The sequence below is a fragment of the Ochotona curzoniae genome, unplaced genomic scaffold (genome assembly GCF_017591425.1).
Source record: "Ochotona curzoniae isolate NIBS_2020 unplaced genomic scaffold, NIBS_Ocur_1.0 scaffold_2453, whole genome shotgun sequence".
Classification (NCBI taxonomy): Eukaryota; Metazoa; Chordata; class Mammalia; order Lagomorpha; family Ochotonidae; genus Ochotona; species Ochotona curzoniae.
This window is the reverse complement of record NW_024467094.1, coordinates 8,913,939-8,935,394: the sequence shown is the minus strand read 5'-3', so window position 1 is coordinate 8,935,394 and position 21,456 is coordinate 8,913,939.

Genomic DNA, 21,456 nt, shown 5'->3' with positions numbered 1-21,456 from the left:
TTCTGCTTTTCTGACTTGAGCTTTCTGAGCCTGAGGGAAACTTTGAGGGCTCATAGATGAGCAGATGGAGGTAGAAGATGGGATTTGCTGGTAAAGACGGAGTTTTGGAGAAAGAGGAACTAGCAGGGATTAGAAAGAATGCTCTCCTGGAATTAAAGGAGAGAATGTGAAACCCTGGAATAGCATCTTCTGGGCTCAGCCCCCTGACAGATCCTGGCACAGGGGTTGGTTTGACGGGGGTGGGGTGAGGGGTAGGGGATCCTAGATTCCAGGGATGAGCAATGGTGAGCATGTGGAACCCTTCATCTGGCCTCCCAAACTGGGAAATGATGGCTGCCCCCAGGGTGGGGCCTGGCAGGGGAAAAACATTTTCCAAGGCCCATAGGTCACTGTGTTCCAATAGGAGGGAGTCCACCTGGCCAGGCCTACAGGAGAGCACATCCTAACAGAAACCCTCAGAAAGGAAGGGCCACCTCAGCCAGCAGCACAGCCACCCAGAGCATCCTCAGCCTGGAGAGTGGGGCATGGGGACCCAGCCATGGCCCCACCCTCAAGAAAGGACATCAGTAAAATGATGTCTGAGAAGTGCCAAGTGTGGCAGCTGGGACCATTTAAACAGATGCACAATTTGAGAAGAATTGGGAGTTCTATTCAAGTTTTCAGGAACAACCTTCCCCATGAGGAAGTGGACCACGCTCTCGGTCAGCTCAGGCTAGCAAAACCTGATAAACTGCTGAGTGGCTCAAACAGCAGGTGTGGAGACTGAAATCAGCGTGTCAGTGTGGCTGGGTTTCAGTGTAACTTCTCTCCCTGGTCTGTGGATGGTGATCAAACCTGCCAGTGATTATACATGACCTCTGTTCGGGGGTACAGTGGAGCTCTGTGGGGTTCCTTTCTCTAAGGGCATAAATCCTTCCACATCATGGCCTCATTCCACCAGAGTCATTTCTCTAGAGGTCCCATCCCAGCTACAATCACAAGGCAAGGGGGTAGCGCTTCCATCTATGCACAGATCTGGGGAGGGGACGAGTGTTCTGCCTGCAACACCCACTTGCTCTGAGGGTTACCTGCCTGCCCACACTCATTCCCCTGTGATCATTCTGAAAAACAAGTCCTGTCTCCTTACTGTACAGAGACAAGCAATATTGAAATTGCTCCCCTAATCTTTATGCGATTGCCTTCTCCTTGATAGAAATACTGCCTCTAACTGAGTATTTATTGTCCACTTCCCTCCAAAGTATTGACTTTATGTAACAGTTTGATATACATCAAATCCTTTACGGATTTAATAAACTCCTCTGGTCAACCTTCTGTTGTGAACACAATGAGATTTATGGGCGTCTTGGTGTAAAACCCTTTTTCCTTGAAATTTTCTGCTTTCAGATATCAAAAGATAAGAGGGGGAGCATTTATCATCTTGGAAATCGTACCCCATGTCTGCCTGCTGGGTGTTAGTCAGAAATGACTTAGTGGTTAAAGGACTAAAATATGACAAATGCTTGACTGCTGAACAGCTGAGGCTGGAGAAAAGCAGGATCTTTTATATATATATATATATATATATATATATATATATATAAAACTTCCTCTTCCCTTCATACAGAATTTTTCTTTGCAATTAATCATGAGAGTATGTGGGAGGCAACAGCAGCCTGATTTGAGTTGGATGCATAACCAGGGGAGACTGAGTGAAAAGTGAGTAGGTTGAGTTCATTTGGGCCTCCTTTAGGAAACATGTGCTTCACCCCCAGCAAGAGTCACATAACTGCAACTGGAAGTGACAGTGCTGGACAGAGTGAGTGAGAGGAGGCAAGTGGGTACATGACTGGGAACTTTGTCCTTGGTTACTTCCTTGCTCCTCTGTCTCACCCTAGCATTGATACAAGAAGCCCCTTTTATCTGAAATGTTGCTTTCCATGGTTTCAGTTACCCACAGTCAGCAAGGGTCCAAAAAACACAAAGTCCTGATCCACTCTGAGTAGCAAGACAGAGTCCTGCCTCTGTCCCCCAAGATGTGATCATCCCTGTGTCCAGTGTGTCCACAGTGCATAGGCTACCTGCCCATTAGTCACTTTGTAGCTAGCTTGGTTATCAGAATGATTGTTGGGGTGCTACTGTCTCTGTGTGTGAGTAACCCTCATTCTGTCCCAGTATCTGCATCCTCACTTCAGCGTACATCTCAGCATGGAAACATCTTGTCATTTCACATTCGCATGAGACGGAAATGCACTCACCCCACTTTTATTGCAGCCCATTTTATGACTGTTCTAGTTTGTTACTTAATTGTTGTCATGCTCTTACTGTGCCCAATTTATAAATTAAATTTTATAGGTGTAGGGAAAAAAAATATGGCCTATAAAAGGTTTGGCACTGCGTAGGGGGTTTCCCGCATTCACCGGAACCTTGGAATATATTCCCTTGGAATAAGAGGGGACAGTTATATATTCTGCTTCTGTCTGTCTTAGACTGAATAAGGGCAAAGTCAGATCAACTGACCCCCTTTAGTGCCCAGGGACGGAGAGGTGATCAGTGTGTCGATCAAGTGAATAAATGAGTGAAGCGATGAATGAATTACATATAGATGGAAAACATCAAGGCAGGAACAAGAAGACCATAGAGGAGGTGGAGAACCTGTTTTCTGCCAAGGACCATCTGGATATTCATATCATTCACAAGCCAAACAAAATGAGCAATTATTTTAATAATTAGTCTGCTGTGGGGCTGGCACCATGGCTCAATAGGTTACTTCTTTACCTGTAGGTGCCAGCATCCCATATGGATACCAATTCCAGTTCCAGCTGCTCCACTTCCTATACTTGTGGCCTAGGAAAGCAGTAGAGGATGAGGATGGCCCAAGTGGTTGGGCCCCGGCACCCACCTGGGAGACCCAAAGGAAGCTTCTGGCTCCTGGCTTTAAATCAGCTCGGTTCCAACTCTTGTGGCCATTTGCAGGAGTAAACCAGTAAATGGAAGAGCTCTCTCTCTCTCTCTCTATGTCTGTCTCCCTCACTCTTTCCCTTTCTTTCTATTCTTTCTCTGTTAATCTACCTTTCCAATAAAAATAAATAAATATATTTTTAATGAGTCTGTTATAGATTTATTGCATTTCAAGTCCCACCTGTGGGCACCATGATATCACAGGCTTTAGATATGGCCTGTGGGTCAAATGTCCCCATGCCCAGGTTCCAAAAAGTTACCAAAAGGCAAGAAAACTTCACATCATTCATGGAAGATGCTTATTGTGGGAAAAAATTCACGGTATTCAAGACTTATTGCATCCACATAAACTGGTCTTTCAATTCTTTTTCCTCCATTTTTTGAAGCACCCTCACACATTCATTGTCTTTCATCTCAAAAGGAACTTTGCAAAAGGAAACAAAACCCTAGTGGGCAGTTAGAGAGATCAAAAGGGAGGGACCCCTCAAGCGCCCTCCTAGTCACTTCTCCCAGGAATGGGCAGGAAAGCGGGGAAAGAACCAGGAGAGAGATTTATGGAGCCTCAGAGCTTCCCATTAAAATTCAAGGCAGAGAGAAAAGTGGGTTTCCACATTTAATTGTCTTTCGCACAGGAACTGAATGTCAGTCTTTTCTAAGAGCCTATTAATTCTGTAATTTAGTGAGGCACGCACTGGGAGACGGATAGAGCCAGCATGTGGTTTTCTGCCCTCCTCAGTGACTAGCTGTCACTGGGCATGAGTGTCCGGGTGGCTTTCTCCTCAAACACTCTAAATACCCCCAAATTAAAAAGTTTTTACAGTCATTTTAAGAAAATTATATTTTAAAAATATAAAACTCTGCACATCAGCTGGCAAAACTGGGGTCCGTGACACTGCGCATAACGATTTTAATACCAGCTAAAAATAACTAGACTCCGTAGAAGGGCCCTGTGAAACTCCAGTTCTGGGGAGAGAGATGTCTCAGTGGCTCCACTGGGAGGTTGGAGCTGGTTTCATAGACATGGGTGATTTATTGCCATGGCCTCCAAACTGGCTGGGCGCTACAGTATGTATGTGTGTGTGACCAATGGCCAGGAGTTGTCTTATTCCAGAACTCTCCCGCACCAAAGGCACTGCTATGGACATGCTCTAGCGCCATGCTTCTTAAGGATCGCCTATAGGACAGATCATGTTAGCAGGCCAGGGCCTTCTTAGCTGCCAGCTGCTGGCAGGTGGAGCTTTTGTAATACACGTAGAGTCGGTCAGCAGGTAGACTCCATCTTCCCATGAGCATCTTTTCTCTCCTTGACCTCTTCCATGCTCTCCCCACACTGACTCTGGATGAGTGGGTATGTGATCCGAAGGAAGCAGCACCCATCCTACCCCAACCACTTTGTCCCTGGACATGAAAGATATATTTTTACACAAGGTGTGCGATAAGGATCCAGCTTCATTTTCTTCCAAAGAGATCACAAATTGCCCAATACCATGCCCTTTCTTGTTGAGAAAATTTCCTTATAAATTTGGATCTCTTCCTAAATTCTCTAGCCTGCTGCCCCGATGTGTCACTTTACTAATGTGTTTTCATTATTTCTGTAGCTTCATATTTGCTTTTGCAAATTCATAGCATCATTCTAAACAGCTAATGTTATGGCACTTCCTGTATTAAAAAAAATGTGGAAGATAATGAAGGAGCAGAGCAAGAGATGGAAGAACAGGAAGGACCCAAGAATGATTTACTTGGGAGGCAGATGGGGTTGGTTCCTCTTGTTGCTTGGAAGGGTCACAGATGTATGCGTTATTATCTTGTATTATTTGTTTTATGACCAATATTCTACAAAGTATGTGTAGATTACACACACACACATTCTTTTGTATCTAGCCTTCCCCCTTTACACATGGTTTCACATTCTTCACTTCCAGTTAGACATGGTCAACTAGGATTTAAAAACATGAAATGGAAAATTCCAGGAAAAAATGTGAGTCAGAAGTTTTCAATTGTGCACTCTTCTGAATGGCTATGAGATATCCTGCTCCATTGTCCCTAAGACATAAATCATCCCGTTGTCCAGCACATTGTGTGCGCTACCTGCCCACTGATCACGTTTGTAGTCAATTCCGTTATCACCTGCACCGTCACAGCACCGCAGCATCTGAAGGTGACTTCAGACCTCCACTAAAGGTCTTGGACTGCCTCCCCCTAGAATATGGATGCAGAATGCTAGACTAGCTTTTTCATTTTAACAAAGATAAAAATGAAGGAGTTTTTCTGGTTCAAGAAGGCCTTTACATTCTGCTCTGGACTTTTCTAGTCCCTAAGAAACACACACATTTATTCTCTGTGGTGTTAAAGGCAAGACCCCCAAAAGGAACAGGAATGCATATTATCAAAGCAATGTATTTTCTCTCTAGGCTGCAGCAGCGTCCCCCAATGAAGTCAACAGCGGGAAATCACTTCCTGTCCACCCAAGACAACGCTAAGGTAACCTTTGTAACCTGGGCACTGAGGAGGAAGCAGGATGGGGTAGAGACTGCCAAGAAACCTTTCCATCAAAAGCCAGCCCACTCAGGACCCAGCAGATGAAACCACATCGAGGAAACGCAAAACAACAGGGGAAACAGTCACCATGAAGGGGCAACAGCAGCATCCCCAGTGGAATCCTGCGCATACGAGAGGAAAGAGCTCACACACAACATTCTGGGAAGGACTTCCGAAGAAACATTGTGGAACACTTGAAAGGGTTGAGGAGGGAATCCCAACCACGCAAGTGGCTATGTAAAGAGCTAATTAGAAACCCTGGCAATGAAACAGGGAGTTCCTGCAATTCTCAGACTCAGCGAAGCAACAGATTAGTGTGCCGGATACAACTGAAGAGCAGAATCACAAGCAGCAAGATCAAATGGAACGCAGCCACAAGGAGATAGGAGATTTAAAGGAAACATGAAAGAAACGTGGAGAGACAAGAAAGGGGACTCCAGAGGCTCCCATCTATCCCGATGAGAGTTCTCCAAGGATGAATGAAGGCCACAGCAAGAGTCTGTGCTTGAGGAAAGAACAGCAGAGAATTTCCGGGAACTTCAGAAGCGAGTCAATGGACTCAAAAATGTGCCAAGGGCTGAGCAAGATGAGTAACAACTCCACACCTAGACCCACGGTGGTGAAACTCCACAACACGAAGATGAAGGAGGGAATCCGCAAGCATGCTAAGGAGAGACGACTAGGAGAGCAGCCCTCGTTCCACAACCAATCACGTCCCTGAGCAGCTGAGTCAATGAGTGCAGCAGTCTTTAGAGCGTGTCCTTCACACAGTTGCCCTAAAGCCCTTTAGAACCATCCCAGCTATGAAGTAAGAAATCGAGAAGGATTAGCAGTAGTGAGACAGGGTCCCTGAGTACAGCTCCCATGCTGATGGGGTGATCCTCTTGGTGGACTGCCAGGAGCGAAGGACAGGATGCGCACACTTACAGGATGCATCATTTCAGCTTTGCAATACCAAGCGATGAGTCATAGCACCATCATCACTCAGAAGAGAAATCAGAAATGCTGAGAAGCTAAGGGGTCTGTCCGTTGGCTGGAAAACAGGGGAGCCAGTGAGCTCACAGCTCTCTGATCCCTAAAATTGATGCTTGGAAGATAGACACAGGGTTCCCAGAATCCTGGTCTGGGAGCTTCTGCCTTGAGAAGTTCCTCTTCCACGTTCAGAAAGTACAGTGCCACTATGGAGCAGGGAGAAAAGAAATGTTCCCGATTCTGTGCGACAGCTTCAATAACCAGTGTGACATTGTGAAGGACATGCCGATATTTGTAATCTCCCCCTGACAAGTTGTTAAGTATTTATAGAAACATTTTCTCCTGGTCCTGCTTAAGAAAAGGACTGTATCTAATTTCCTCTGGAGACATGCGCTGGGGAAAATCAGAAAGATAATCTGTCATCATAAACGGCAATAAACAGTCACCCTGAAAGAGTTGCTTGTTTAGGAAAGTTGCTTGAATATTAACAGATTGTCTTTTAATCTCACCTTTGTATGGGGATAAATTCATGACCTGGGAAAGGTGTTAGGTTGCACAGACTGGGGGAGGGGAAAAAAGTTGGGAGTTGGAGCAGGAACTCCGGGGTTTGGGGTATAGAGTCAGGATCAGTGTGGAGGAAATTACAAAGAAAATGACAAAAGGAAGAAGGTGGCTCTCCAAATTGCAGGCCTCAAGCACTCTGGACCTGGGACACAGAGGGGTATTGGGCCTTTCTCTTTCAGAGGAAATGTGATCACATGGAACTCAGTCTTCTTCATCTGTAAAATGGGATAAGAAGCTAGAGTAGGCTATCTAGAAGAGCTACTTTTGCTCAGATGTGCTTCTAAGAGGGCAATAGCAAGTGGCATATTGATTCTGGCCCAGAGGTTCAAAACCAGACCAAGTCACCAATCCTGCTTGGTCTGAGTGTGACTCCAAGCTGGATTGGCCTGCACAGAACCCAGGTGGTAGAGATGCACACTGTCCCTCCTCGGCAAATACCTATGTCCACATGCCCTTTTAACGGCATTGCAGAATCAGGGAGATGCTCACGTAAGAGGAGGAAGAACGTGGCAGTCCACGGGCTCCAAGGGAGTTCAAGAGCTTCAAGGGCAGTGGTTGACTCTGGATGCAAGAAGATGCCAACAAGTGAATCCCCGTTTGTGAATCCTTGCAAGATTAGATCTCCACTAATAAAAGATTCATCTCCAGATAAGCAGCAGCTGAGCGCAGGGTCGGGTTAGGGGGGCAGACCTCAGCTCTGTAGATGGAACAAATGGAAACCAGTGAAGATGTACATTTACGGAACTGCACTGGTTGGGCTGTATAAGCAACAGTTCATTGGCTGCTTGCGGATGACAGGGTAGAGATCGCTAACCTAGAAGGAGGCCCTACAGTCCTTTCCAATGATAGGATTCTGATTGTGTTTCCAGCTCTTCCAGTGAATCATCTAGCTATTTTAGGATATGCAACAATAACAACAACAAAAATTGCTTGGAACCTGAAGATACTGACAAGTTGGGATGGTCTTTCTCACAAGTAGGGCTAGCAGTAGGTCCCAGAGGAATTTGCCGTCTAGATCCCATTTCCTTTCTCCATGTGACCAGGTTGCAACTTCTGTTCCAGTTAACATCACTCGAAGGTTAAAGGTCAAAGCAGAGAACCCATGATCAGCAAAGCAGCTGGGATCGGTGACTGAAGAAGGAGATCCTGCAACAGGAATGTGCAGGGCCTACTCCAGGGGGCGGCTTGAAAAGGCCAAGGGCAGGAACATGAAGCAGACAAAAATTCAGGGTCACAGATGCAACTATGTAGGAGTCCTATGTGTCTAGAACCATGGAAAGTTCTCACTAACTAGTCCTGCTGTACTCCACACTCTACTCTCACTGCTGAACTGCATCAAATCTCATTCAGCTTCCCATTTCTCTCCCTTGGGAAGATTTTTCCCGAAGGAGATAGGACAAGAAGCTTCCCTCCTCAACATTTCACCAGCCATAAAGGAAACAGGTGACCTGCTGGACTCACTAATAGGTTAGCACCTCAGCCTGTTTTTCAGAACCCATCATCAAATCATGATCTCACTTCCTCACTTTTTTTTTTTCGCCCCCTAAAACATGGGCTGCCTAACAATCAAGATTTCCTCAAATTGAATGCTCATTTTAAAATAGTCTATAGTTGTCCTTTTCTTCACCCACAACTAGAGCCAAAGAGGCTGAAGCAAGCCAGAAGTGAACCAAAATCTGTGAGTGAACCCTGTAATGTATACCTATCACAGACAGAGCACCTGGAGGTTCTGTCTAGCTCTTTGACTTTGGGTCCATGTACCCTATGGTTGTCCCCGAGAATGCCTGGCCTGGACTATCTGCAGCAGCAGCATCCATGCACAGAACAGAGCTGTACAAGCAAGTCCAGAAAAGGGTATCAAGCATCACAGAGGTCCTCCTTACCGAATACCCCAAAAGAGCTCCCCACAACACAGATCTACAGAGAATAGCTGGGAGTGGGGAGCCACTACCTACCTGCCCAGTGTTTTGGGGAGAAACCTCTCAGACCGCATAGCTCGCTCTCCTTTTAGATTCCCAGCCCTGCCACCTCCTCCTGTTCCCCAGGTTGGCCCCTATTCCTTGAGTTGATCACTGGGTTGTTCCATTATCCTCCAATGAAAACCCCCTCCCAAGCTTCAGCGCAGCATCAGGAAACTACTGGGGCTGTGGCCTCTTCCCTCTCCCACATTGTAGGACTCTTCAGCTCCCTGCATGCTGTGGCTCCTACAAGAGGGAAACAGGACTTGGGAAAACTCAGAGAACATGCTTCCTGCCTGGTTGTGGGTGCAAGACCTGGTGCCCAGCCACAAGGAAGCTCCACATGCCCAGAGCAGCTCCTCTGGTCAGCTCTTAGTGATGCTGCTGGGAACAAATCACAACTAACAGTTCCTCTAGACCCCTGGCTTCCTCCAAGGCCTGCTGCTTAGGAAGCATTTCATATATCCACCAACACTCTTAGTGGACAAGGAGACCAAAAAAAAAAAGCACCAAATTTTCCCCAGAGAAATAAAACTCTAAGAAACACTAGAAATTGTCAGGGGAAATAAGACTGCTACCCCAGGACAACAAATCTCAACCAAATGATTCAGACTGGATACTTTCCATCGAACCTTGCGTCCTGCCTAGTATGGCCTGGTTCTGGGCCTCAGAGCAGAAATGCCAAGTAAAAGCCTCCACTGAAAATCTCATCCCTCAGGTTCATGGACACTCGGTCCCAGGGCTGGACAGCCGTGTTGGACAGAGGGAGCCAGCAACGGGCAGGTTTGTGAGTGACTTGACCTTTGCACTTTCAGTGTTTAACTGAGTGCTTAGTGCGTGACGGATGCTTCATAAATGTCAAAGTAGCTCCCAAGATTTTTTTTCTAAATCTACATCCAAGTTGTTCTCAGCAAAATGCCAGCATCTCCCCAAGATAAAACGCACACAGGGGACGGAGACACCTACGGAGTAAGTGAGCCAGCAGCTCACCGTAGGGAGGCCCAGGCATTGCTTCTAAACCAGCCCTTTCTGTGAAGGGACACATCATAACTAGTTTAAATATGGTGGAACTGTAAGGCCTGTCACAACTGCTCAGTCCTGCTGTTGTAGCTCAAAATTCAAAGACAATACACAAAAGAAACTTCAAAATGTTCCCAGAAAATTGAATTAAAAGATACATTTACTTGGTGTATTTTTCGTGACACCCATTTTAATGAACTTTCCAAAGACTCCTTGTCCACATAGATTTCAGCAACTTTTGAGGAAGACAGGTGATATCTAAGAGGTAAGCTGCAGGGTTTCATGACCATGGACAATGGAAATAGTGATCTCCATTCTTTACCTCTTCTCCTACATATACTCTCTGCCTGGGCTGCTCCTCCCAATGCCTGGGTCGAGTGTGGATTCAGCCATGTAAGTTATAGAGTAAGACAGGAGTAACTTCTCTGTGCTTCTCTAAGCCAGGGCCTTAAGGGGGAATTCAACTATCTCTAGCAACCAGGGGTGGGCGGTGGGGGAGAGATATGTGGGACTAAACTGTCCAAGCCAAGCTCAGCTTTGAACATCCAACCCCGTGAGACATAATAATGCTTGCTATCTTAAGCTGCTGGCTTTCAGGGGAGTTTTGTTACCCAGAAATAGTCACTACAGTGGCCAAGGCTACAGACATGAGAGCAGAGGGATGAGCAAGAAGCAGATCCCGGTAGCTTTGCTCATGGAAGAGATGGAAATGCCATTAGTCAGAAAATAAAACAGCAAGAGAAGGAACGTGTTTGAAATGGTTAGGGGAGATACAAAATTCAGTCTTCCATATAATGAGTGTGAGATGGCTATGGGGGAACCATAGGGAGAGAGTCAATGGTTAGAGGATATATGGGTCTTATGCATGGGAGGGGATTTGGGTTAGAAGTGTTCCAAGAGGCATCAGTTTACAGGGGAACCTAAAGACGTGGGAACTACGGCAAGAAGGGGAGAGAAGTTGGCTAAATGTGAGTCAAAGGAGCCTCCACATTGTATGCTCTGTGTAAGCATTTGACCATCAGAAAAATGCACTCCTCTCTCCTGTCCCATGACACTGTCTAGGCCACCACAACAAGAAGTCATGAAAGAACTCAAGCATCCAGTGGAGCAGCTGAAGTACAGCCACCAATGAGAACTCTTACCTGTCAACTTCCTAGGAAACCCAGGGCAGCCCTACATGTCGCTGGCTTGTGAGTGGGAAACAGAGAAGTTAAAAAAAACTTGGGGTGTTTTTATTCAGTGCCGTACTATTTGTTCATCACTTCCATTCAGAAAAGAAGCTTAAGCATTTTGCAGACAGAGAGGAGAGAGTTAATCCCATACGGCTGAGACTACTATCCTCAGAAAGGCTGCTCTGCACATTTGGCCCCTGGCTGGCATCCAGGAAGCCCAATGATAAACAGTTCCTTACATCAGCGCTCAATATTCCCTAAGGGATAGGACTGCCTTCCTGTGCTGAAATGCCATGCATAAAGCATATAGTTTATGTACATAGAGCGCCTCTTCCATATTGAAGGCTGGCACTTCAATATCTGCTGGACCCAAGGGACCTAGTGACCAGATCTCAAACCCTGCATACCAAGTGTCTCCTGAGCTGCCCCAGCAGATCGCATCTCGCACAAGTTGCCCCACTCATTGCTGGGGGCACTAAGTGCATCCTGTGTGACCCACGGAGATGACCCTTGGCGGCTTGCACCCGCTTCCCTTCAGATTTCACCCCCAGCACCCTTTCCCTGTGCTGGGTTTTTCTGTGCATTCTTCCGCTGTGATGAACTACAGCTAGGAGGACAATTACATGCTGAGTCCTGGGAGCCACCCTAGCAAATACAACATGAAGATGTTCAGCATTCATTAGGCAGACAGGCTACCAACCACCAAATCCAAAACTAGAAGACATATTTGTCCTGCTCCTAATCAATATTCACCATCACTCTACTACCACCTAGACAGAAATCTAGACAATCCACAGTCATATGCAAAAGTTCATGTTTAAATGAACAAATCTCAGAAGAGACAATTACAGTGACAAATAAGTTGCATTCATTTTCATGTGTACTTGCTTTACTGGCCACATAAATTTTTTCCCTTATTTATGCATTCTTTTTGAGAGAGACAAAACCAGACCTCCCCAAATGTGTGCAATGGTGGTGTCAAAATGGAAAAACTATCCAGGTGTCCCACATGGGTGATAGGGACCCAAGAATCTGAGCTATTGGCTGGTGCCTCCCAGGGTGCACATGAGCAGAAAGCTGAATTCAGATATAGAGAACTCAAGCCTGGGCATCTAGCATGGAATTCTGGTGTTCCAAGCAGCATCTTAACAGCTAGGTCAGACGCCTGTCCTGGCCACACCATCAGATTTGGCCATCTAGTTCATTCTTCTCAATAGAGACCACTGTGGAGCTTTGAATTCACAGGGGTACTAAGTATTCTCTGTATATTAAAAAGCTCTTATCTGTCTTATGTATATTTCTTAAAGCCCTTATCTCATATACAACCACTTTTCAAATGCATAGGGGTGCTTTAGGTTAATAAAACATGAATTTCTTTAAAAGTGGAATTGCATTTGTGGTGGTGAAGATGGCTATATGTAATCCTATGAAAGGACATAAAATGTTCTTTACACTCTATAATAACCCAGGAAAGCAATATTAATGAGACTGGTATTCCAGATACGGTAAAGACATTTTGAAGAATGTAGACAGGATTCACTCTGAAAACAAACAAAACTAGAGAAAAGCTATTGCAGGAAAAGACCCCTTGAAATGGATAAATGGTTCCAGGAAACTCAGAAACAGAGTGTAGACCCTGCTTATTCAGATAGCGGTTAACTCAGGAGCAGCCCTCTTTCTCCTCTAAGCAGAGGGTGACAAGTAAAAGGGAGAATTTGAAGCTGTGGCCAATGGGAGCAGTGAAGTCCTGGACACCACTGCCAATCTGGAACAGTGGGACCAACACACCCAGAAAAACAAGCACCAATCAATCTCTCCCTCATGCACCCTTCCATGCCTCCTTCACATCACCACAGCCAGCCCCAGGAAAAACAGCAGTTAGGTGTTCCTGCAAGTGGGGACACAGCAAAAACATTGTGGGTTTTGCCAGAAAAGCAAACCCACAATGAGCAACAGAAGAGTCCAGCTCCACACACTTCTGAATTCAGTCTGATGGCACTCTGAATGGGTTTTCCAAGAGGACTAAAGGATCACTTTGGAATTAACTAAATGTCTTGAAAATTAGATTTCAGAAAACCCTCAAAAACAATACACTAAAATAATTGCATGCTATATGAAATCAAAATAAAGCAGAACAGAAGATCAGATTTGAGTAAAGTCAAAACAGCATTGTTAAAAGTATAAGCAGAGGGTGCTGTGATGCAGTGAGTTAAGTTGCTATTTGGGGTAGCTGCATCCCATACCAGAGTACCGAGGGTCGAGTTCCATCTCTGCTTCCGAGTCAAATTCTTGCTGAAGTGCCTGGGAGGCTGCAGTTAGGGGCCTAACTACTTGTCCCTGTACCCACATGGAAGACCTATGTGGAGTTCCTGGCTCCTGGGTTTGGTCTGTCCCAGCCCTGGCTGTTACAGTAACTTAGAGAACGAACCAACAGATAGTTCACCATTGGTTTTCTTTCAAATAAATTAATAAACTTAAAAAGTCCATAATGAAGCAGATATCTCCAGTAAATACAATGATGAAATAAGAGAAAAGGTAAAATAAATAACATTCAAAATGAAAAAGTATACCTAATTACAGATATGAAAACAAAACTTTTACAAGTATATAAAAAAAAAACCAGTAACTTTATTCAATGGATTCTGGTATCTAGAGAAAATGAATAATTTTCTTGGATGTGTACCCAAATGTGTTCACCCAAAAGGCAGAAGGTTCTAAACAGACCAATTGTGGCAGAAACTAAAATAATGACTCCACATAAGCTCAACTTCCTACAGAGTTGGGGGCCAGTTTTACCAAATCTTGAAGAAAACAGCAACCACTTTATTGCACAAAAGATGCTCCAGTACACACAAATCGCTCCAGTTAATTTCATAAGGCATATGTAACCATGATATCAAAACAGAGTCAGTATGACACCAAAAAAATCTTCCAAGTCAATCTCATTTAACTTCTTAAATATGAACAATTTTAACAAAACATTAACAGAGCAAATGTGTAAGTGTGTATATAAAACAGATATTATCACCATGAAGAATTTTCCCCAAATATATATGAACAATGTAATAACAAGGAAATCAGTAATCATAAGTTATCAAATGAGCACACCAATAAACAAAAGATTCTCTCAAACGATGGTGGGAAAGTATTTGATAGAAATGAACACTTCTACTAGCCCAGGCAATCAAAGCATAGAAGGAAATTTTCATTTACAAAGTCTATCCACCTGTTAACCTATAGCAATCATCATAGCTAATGGTGAAGACATTTTAAATATTTCCTCCAAGGAAAAAAAACAGAAATTAAAATATGAAGATGATGACGATCATCATAATCATACCACCTGGTACTAGAGGTTCTAGCTAATGCAACAAAGCAAGAAAATTAGATATAACATTAACTCACCAGAAAGAAGAGATGAATTGGTCAGCATTTGCCACGCTTTCACCCTCCTGGAAAAATCCAGTAAACTCAAATGAGAGAGCATTGCAACTAATTAGAGAGCTGCTAAGTTTACTGACTCTAAGATGAGCATTTTTAAGTCAATAGCTTTACAATACATACAAGGGTTAGGTGTTGGGCCTAGCAGAAAAAGCACTCCCATATCACATCAGAGTGACTAAGTTTAATACCTTCCTCCAGCTCCCAAATCTAGTTACCGGCTAATGCAGGCTCTGGGAGGCAGTGGGGATAGTTAGGTAACGTGGCTCGTGTACTCCCAGCTGCACTCCCAGCTCCTGACCTCGGCGTGGCTCAGACCTTGGAGTTGTGGAATATTTGTGGGATGAATCAGCAGATGGATGTCAGTCAGTCATATTCATTCTCTCTCTTTCAAGTGGTTTTAAACAAACAAAATGGATGCAAAGAAACAGCAGTTGAAAATGTAATGGGATGGCCCAGGCACAGCTGCTCCACTTTCCTTCCAGCTCCCTGCTTGTGGCCTGGAAAAGCAGTTGAGAATGGCTCAAAGCTTTGGAACCCTGCACCAGCTGGGAGACCTGGAAGAAGCTCCTGGCTCCTGGTTTCAGATCAGCTCAGCTCTGGCCATTGCGGTCACTAGGGGAGTGAACCAGCAGATGGAAGATCTTTCTCTTTTGTTTCTCCTTCTCTCTGTAAATCTGACTTTTCAATAAAAATAAATAAATATTTTTAAAATAGAGAGATAGAGAGAATAGATGGAATAAAAGCTTCTGAAATCTTTACATTGTATAAGGGGAAAACACAGGGGCTGGGATCAATGAAGCATCCTGCTGTCTAGAAAGTGCACTAGAAAAATGGTGGAAAACTACATAACGTCCAACCAGCAGAGTCCACCCAAGGATATTCTGGAAAAGCATTGAAAATGAAGGGATATTTGTCCAAAAAGATGATAGAACAATTAACATTATATTTACTTAAATGGCTAATGCAGGCATAGGGATAATGTAATGGCCTGCAGGTACTTGGCCCTCCAAATTACACATACTGAACAACCTTACCCCCAAATGTGACAGACTGGAGATGGGAATGTTGGCAGGTAACAAGGTGAGGATGGACCCTCTGGATGGGTTGGGTGCCTGATAAGGAGTGATAGGAACATGCCAGATGGCCACCTTGCGAGCCAGGAAAACAACGCTCTCTCACTCAGCTCTTACCATGCTGGCAGCTTCCAGAACTGAGAGAAATCCAGCCACCAAGGCTATAATGTTCTGTTAGAGCAGCCCAAATTGTGACAAATAGAAAACTAGAACCCAGGAATGAATTAGAATCTACCAACAATTTTGTTGCTCTATGGCAATTTCATCTACAGTGGTAATAATGACATAATAAAGCAGTAGGAAGTTTTTTGAGAGTTCTATCTTAAATAATTTAATACATGCATTTATAATTAGTAATAAAAAATTATTTGTTATCAAGATAGTACTTCCAATTCCTAGGAAGGAAAAGACTATTCAATAAATAATTTAAAGAAAACCACAAATCGACTACAAAAAAATGAATATGACTTGTACCATTCAAAAAACAAATTCCTGTTAAATAAAAATGTTAAATGCTTAAAAAAGAAAGAAACCATAAAAGACTTGGAATAAAACTACAAAGTAAATTCTTATAATCTTGGTATCGGAAAGATTTCCCTAAAATAAGACATATAACTCAGAAGATGCATAACGGAATATTAACATCTTTAATCTCATAAAATGTTTAAGAACTTTTGTTGAAAAAGGCATCTTTAATACAAATTGTAAGCAGCAAATATATGACGTTAGGTGAACACACTTAACATATAGAATTTATATCCAGAGGATATCAAAACCTTAGAGAAATGAAAAAACTATGCAACACAATAAAAAAAACACATAAATGGCATGAATAGACAATTCATAGAAGAAATGTACAAATGCCAATAACCAGCAGAACAACACACCATTCCCACTAGTAACGAGACATACCACTTGCAAAGAAGATGAATGGCAGACATGTGTCACACAGTTAAGACGCTGCTCAGGATGACCCCTAACCCACATCAGAGTACCTGGGTTTAAGTTCCCATTCTGCTTGGAACATCCAAGGAATAACCTCCAATCTACTGGTTATTCTTTATGTCCCAGATGTATGGCTTGGAGTGTTTAATGAATGAGTCACATCTGATGGTGGTTCCAAATGACCCATGCCACAAATTTGGGGATGTAATTTGTTTATGACTGTGTGAAGTCAGATGGCAAAGATATGTCTTATTAGGCGACTGCAAGAAATGAAAGAGAAATCTGTGTGCAGCTTAGAGAGGTAAATCTCTACCCCAGGACACTTGAATAGCTCACCCCCTTTGCTGTCTGCACTAAATCCTTCACTAATAGGTAGTAAACCTTGACTCACGTCTGACCATTTTAATTGTGGTTTTTCTCTGCTCTATTTAAATCTTATGATATAAGAATGTATTAGTGAAATCCATAGTTACATAAATATCCTCCAAAGGATAGCTTTCTGTTGGATATTTTCACAAACCAACGAATATTAAATGACTCTTTCCTCTGGAACTTAAGAAGGTAATTTTATGCTAAAAATAGGTTTTCATACTCAGAAAGGTATTCTGGGCTAGTTCATGTATTTTTCACTAATACTCTAATAGATGAAAGGGAGTGAGGTGGAGAGAGGGTAATGTGAAAATAAGTGAATTTTCAGTCATGGAGCACAAATTTAAAAATGGGCCATCACCAAAGTCAAGTTCACCCTGCCGCACCCACCCATCAAATACCCTGCACACACTGACACATTACCAAGGATTTCCTGCCACCACCCTGAACTCCACAGGCCAAAAGACTCTGCCTCTTTCTAGGAGACCCCTAGCACTCTCTCCCCTCTTCTGGGACTCTGATTTCCAGGTAAAACCCCAACCTGGTTAATTCCAAGGATCCCACTCCTGCACCCAAAGAGCGACATGTTATCACAGCAGACCACTCTATGTGACTGGGTCCGTTGTAGTCCACATTCATGACCTCAACGTTCAAACAGGAACTCGCTCTTTGGGGCCAGCCTCCTAGTAACCAGAGATTTCTCTGGTGTATTTATTTCTCTCAGGTTTAGTTTCTGACTGTGGTGGTTGGAGTGTGTCCCCTCAAAGATCGTGCATTGGAGCCTGAATTTCCAATGCAGCAGTATTGGGAGGTGAGATCTCAGGAGCTGTTTAGGTTGGAGGGTTCCACCTGTGTGGATGAGTTAATGTCATTCCTGCAGGAGCAATAAGGAAGGGGTTTGTTTTAAAATCAAATTTGTATTCCTTGGCTCTCTTGTCTTCTGCCACATCATGATGCCAGTAACTGGCTCATGGCACCTCAAGACCAAGAACCATATGAGCTTCACTGAGTCTCCTCAGTGGCTTAGATGGAACAATAAACAACATATCCAGGTGCACACGGAGGATATGGCAGTCCATTGGAGCCTGCAGAGGATGCCTGGCACCACAACAGAGGACAAAGGACAGAACAAATTGATCAACTACTCCAGCCAAGTGTTGACAGTGAAAATCTGGGCAAACAGAGACTCTAAGGTGGACTATGTCAGCCAGTGGATTCTAGAGAGATTTCATCGTGCTTGGAATGGCAAGACTGGCAGCAATTCAGAACTGTTAAACTATCGAAACCACTTGAGCAGTGCCCTCGGAGCATACCTCACATTGGGGACCTGGGATGGGTGGGAGGCTGGGTGGGGCTTCTCCCTTTATCTCTCCCCTTATCCCAGATACAGGAAAAAAAAATATTAATGTGGAAACAATGGTCTTACCCACTTTCCTGTAGCCCTTGACCCTTTGTGCCCTAATCAACTATGTAAAGATTATCAAAATAAAAGAATTTTTTTAAAAAGTTGTGTGTTCTATGCCTAGTTTTCTCATAATACATATTTCCTATGAACCCTTTGAAGACCTATATCTCCACCTACATACTGTACTACTTTTGGAGAGCCCTGGCTACTACAGAGCCGAGCCGGGGAAAGGGGACTTGCTCCTGCACAGAAAGTGAACCCAACTTTAATGTTTTGTGGAAATGAGTGCCATTGTGAGAACGTTCCCAGAGAAATTGACACTGCTTCTCACCCTTCCATCTCTTCCTGTTTGATGAGCCTTAATATGTTTGGCTTCCATTCTAGCTCTATTCCCTATCTAGGCCTATTCTTAATCCCAAAGGTGCCATCTCTCACTCGTCTTCAAGGGTAGATTGATGAGTGATCCTCTTCTACTGGGACACCTTCAGTGTAGGAATAGGTTCTGCCTCAAGACTCTACTCATAAAGCCTATAAAACCACTACACAGGACCCTACAACAACCCCACATTTTTCAAGACTGAAATCACTGCTGGAATAACTCATAGTACTAAGATGTTTCATTTTCTTTCCCCAGAAATGCTTTTCTCACCCCTGAAGGAGCTGAGTGCATCAGTGGACAAGGGAGCGATTCACAAGCCAGGAACACCTGGGTTTGCGTCTAACCTTGGAGCACCAAGTGGCAAACGGACATCCACAGTGCTATCTCCTTTGTGCCTCCCTCTGGTTAAAAATAACAGAAGAGAGCGTCCCTGGCCTCGATACTACCTCTTCTGCTTTCCTTGAGTTGTAAATAACATACCAAAGCATACCAAGACATTGTATTAATGTCTTATCTCTTACTTTTTTATTTTTACTAACATAAGAATAATCATTCTAAGAATTGCTAGCTTCACATAAGATAAGAATTAATGAAAGCCTTTGTGTGACATTTGCACACTTTGGGGGAATGAAAGTCTGCATTCTCAAATGAAGTGCGTCATTCTCAAAGTGTGGATGATGGCCACAGTATAGAATAATAAAATCATTTCTCTGTTAAGCTTGATCTTGTTGTCTGTTTGATTACTCCTGACACACCCCAAACTCTTCTATGCTCTTCTTTGAAAATACTTAATTCAATGATATCTAGTGTTCTTAAATTATTTCTCTGCCTGGGACTCAGGATCCTCATAGTCTTAGGGTAAATTTGATCTTGTTGAACAAGAGTTAACGTCAGACCAACCCAGCAACTCCCACTGCTCTGCCAAAGAAAATTACAGCAGTAACTGATGCTCACGGCACCCAACGGTGCCTGATATACAACAGGAGCCCAATAAATTTCATTGAATAAACAGATTCGCTCCTTTGTAGTAAAAACCCTTCTGGTTGGCATACTGATTTTAGCTCTGGCGTAGTTTTCTTGGTATTTATACCACTTTGCCCTTACTGAGATTAATGAACCTAGAAACATATGTCCTAATCTCTAACTTTTGGAAGGTTTGTGCCCTTCTATTTTCTAATGCATTTTGTCACATTTGCTCCTTTCCTCCACTTCTGAGACTCCAACATGTCAGAGGTGTTTACTTTGCCCCCATGAAACCCTGAAGCTCTCATTACTTTTTTTCAATCTTATCTCTTCTATCCCTCCAGTTTAACAGTGTCTCTTTGAAAAGATTTGTTTGTTTAGTTATCCATTTGAAAGGCAAGTTTACAGAGAGATGGAGAGATCTTCTATCCACTGGTTCACTCTCTAAATAGCCACAACAGATGGGGCGGGACTGGCCTAAAGCCAGGAGCTTCATCTATGTTCTCCCATATGGGTGGAAGAGCCCCAAGCTCTCGGACCATCTTCTGCTGCCTTCCTAGGCACATTAATAAGGAACTGGGTGGGAGGTCAGGAAGCCCAGACAAGAACCAGTGTGCATATAGGATGTCTGTGATAGGCAGCAGCTTCACCCACTGCACTACGGTGTCAGCCTAGCCATATCTACTGATCCAACTTTACATTCTCAGATTCCTCTGTCACTTCTCTTCTCTTAAAACCACACAGTGAATTATTGAGAATTTAGTTTAGGAATCTGAATTTGGTTTTTTTTTTTTTTTACATAAGCTTCTTTTTCACATAAGATATTTTTAATATCTCTGCTGAAATTTCTCTTTTGTTATTCACTATAAGCATATATCCCATTCTTGTAATAGTTGCCTAAACACCTTTGGTCATTCTGCTTGCTCAGTTATCATGAAGATGGCTTCCACGTACTGGCTCCCTTTTGCTTTGAGAACTGGTTCATTTTCCCGGTTCTCCATAGGTCAAGTTGCACCTACATTCTGTGGTGGGGATTCTGGATTCTGTCATCTTATCCTGAAGAGTGTTAAGGTTTTTGAGTAACAGACATTTCGCTTGCTTAGACTCCAGTCACAAGATCAGGCCCATCTGACATGGGTAGCAGATCAAATTTCATTTCTATTCTTTTGGCCTCAGCTACAAGCTGCCTTGAGTCTCAGCCATGCATACCTGGCTTAGGGACCAACCAGAGATTTGTTCAGAGTTTATTCACAGAATTTAGAGCTCTCTTTTTTCCATTTTGTTCCTCTCCAGAATCTCTCCTTTAGTTTCCAGAAGCTGTCCAAGGGCTCTGTCTTCTAGTTGTTCAAGTCAGAACGATGGTGGGTTTGTCAAGGTGAAGGTGGTAATGGTAGTGGTAGTGGTGGTGGTGAATGGGGTGATGGATGCTGAAAATGCTGATATACGGTGGTGATGATGGTTGGAGAAGGGAAGGTAAACATTTGTCTCATCTTTGGGGAAAAGCAACCACTTTTACCTATGTGAAGTTAGTACAGTGCATCAGTGGTTTCCAAGCAAGAGTGTCACTGACATGACCTGGCTTCAGTGTGCAACTGCCTCTAAAGAACAACAAAACCATCATCTGGAATGCAGAGTCACTTTCTTTCTGGTTGTGTTCTTGGCGTTGGCCTCTCATGCATCAGAACAAGCCTGAGAAAGGTCTGGGGAGCTAGAACTG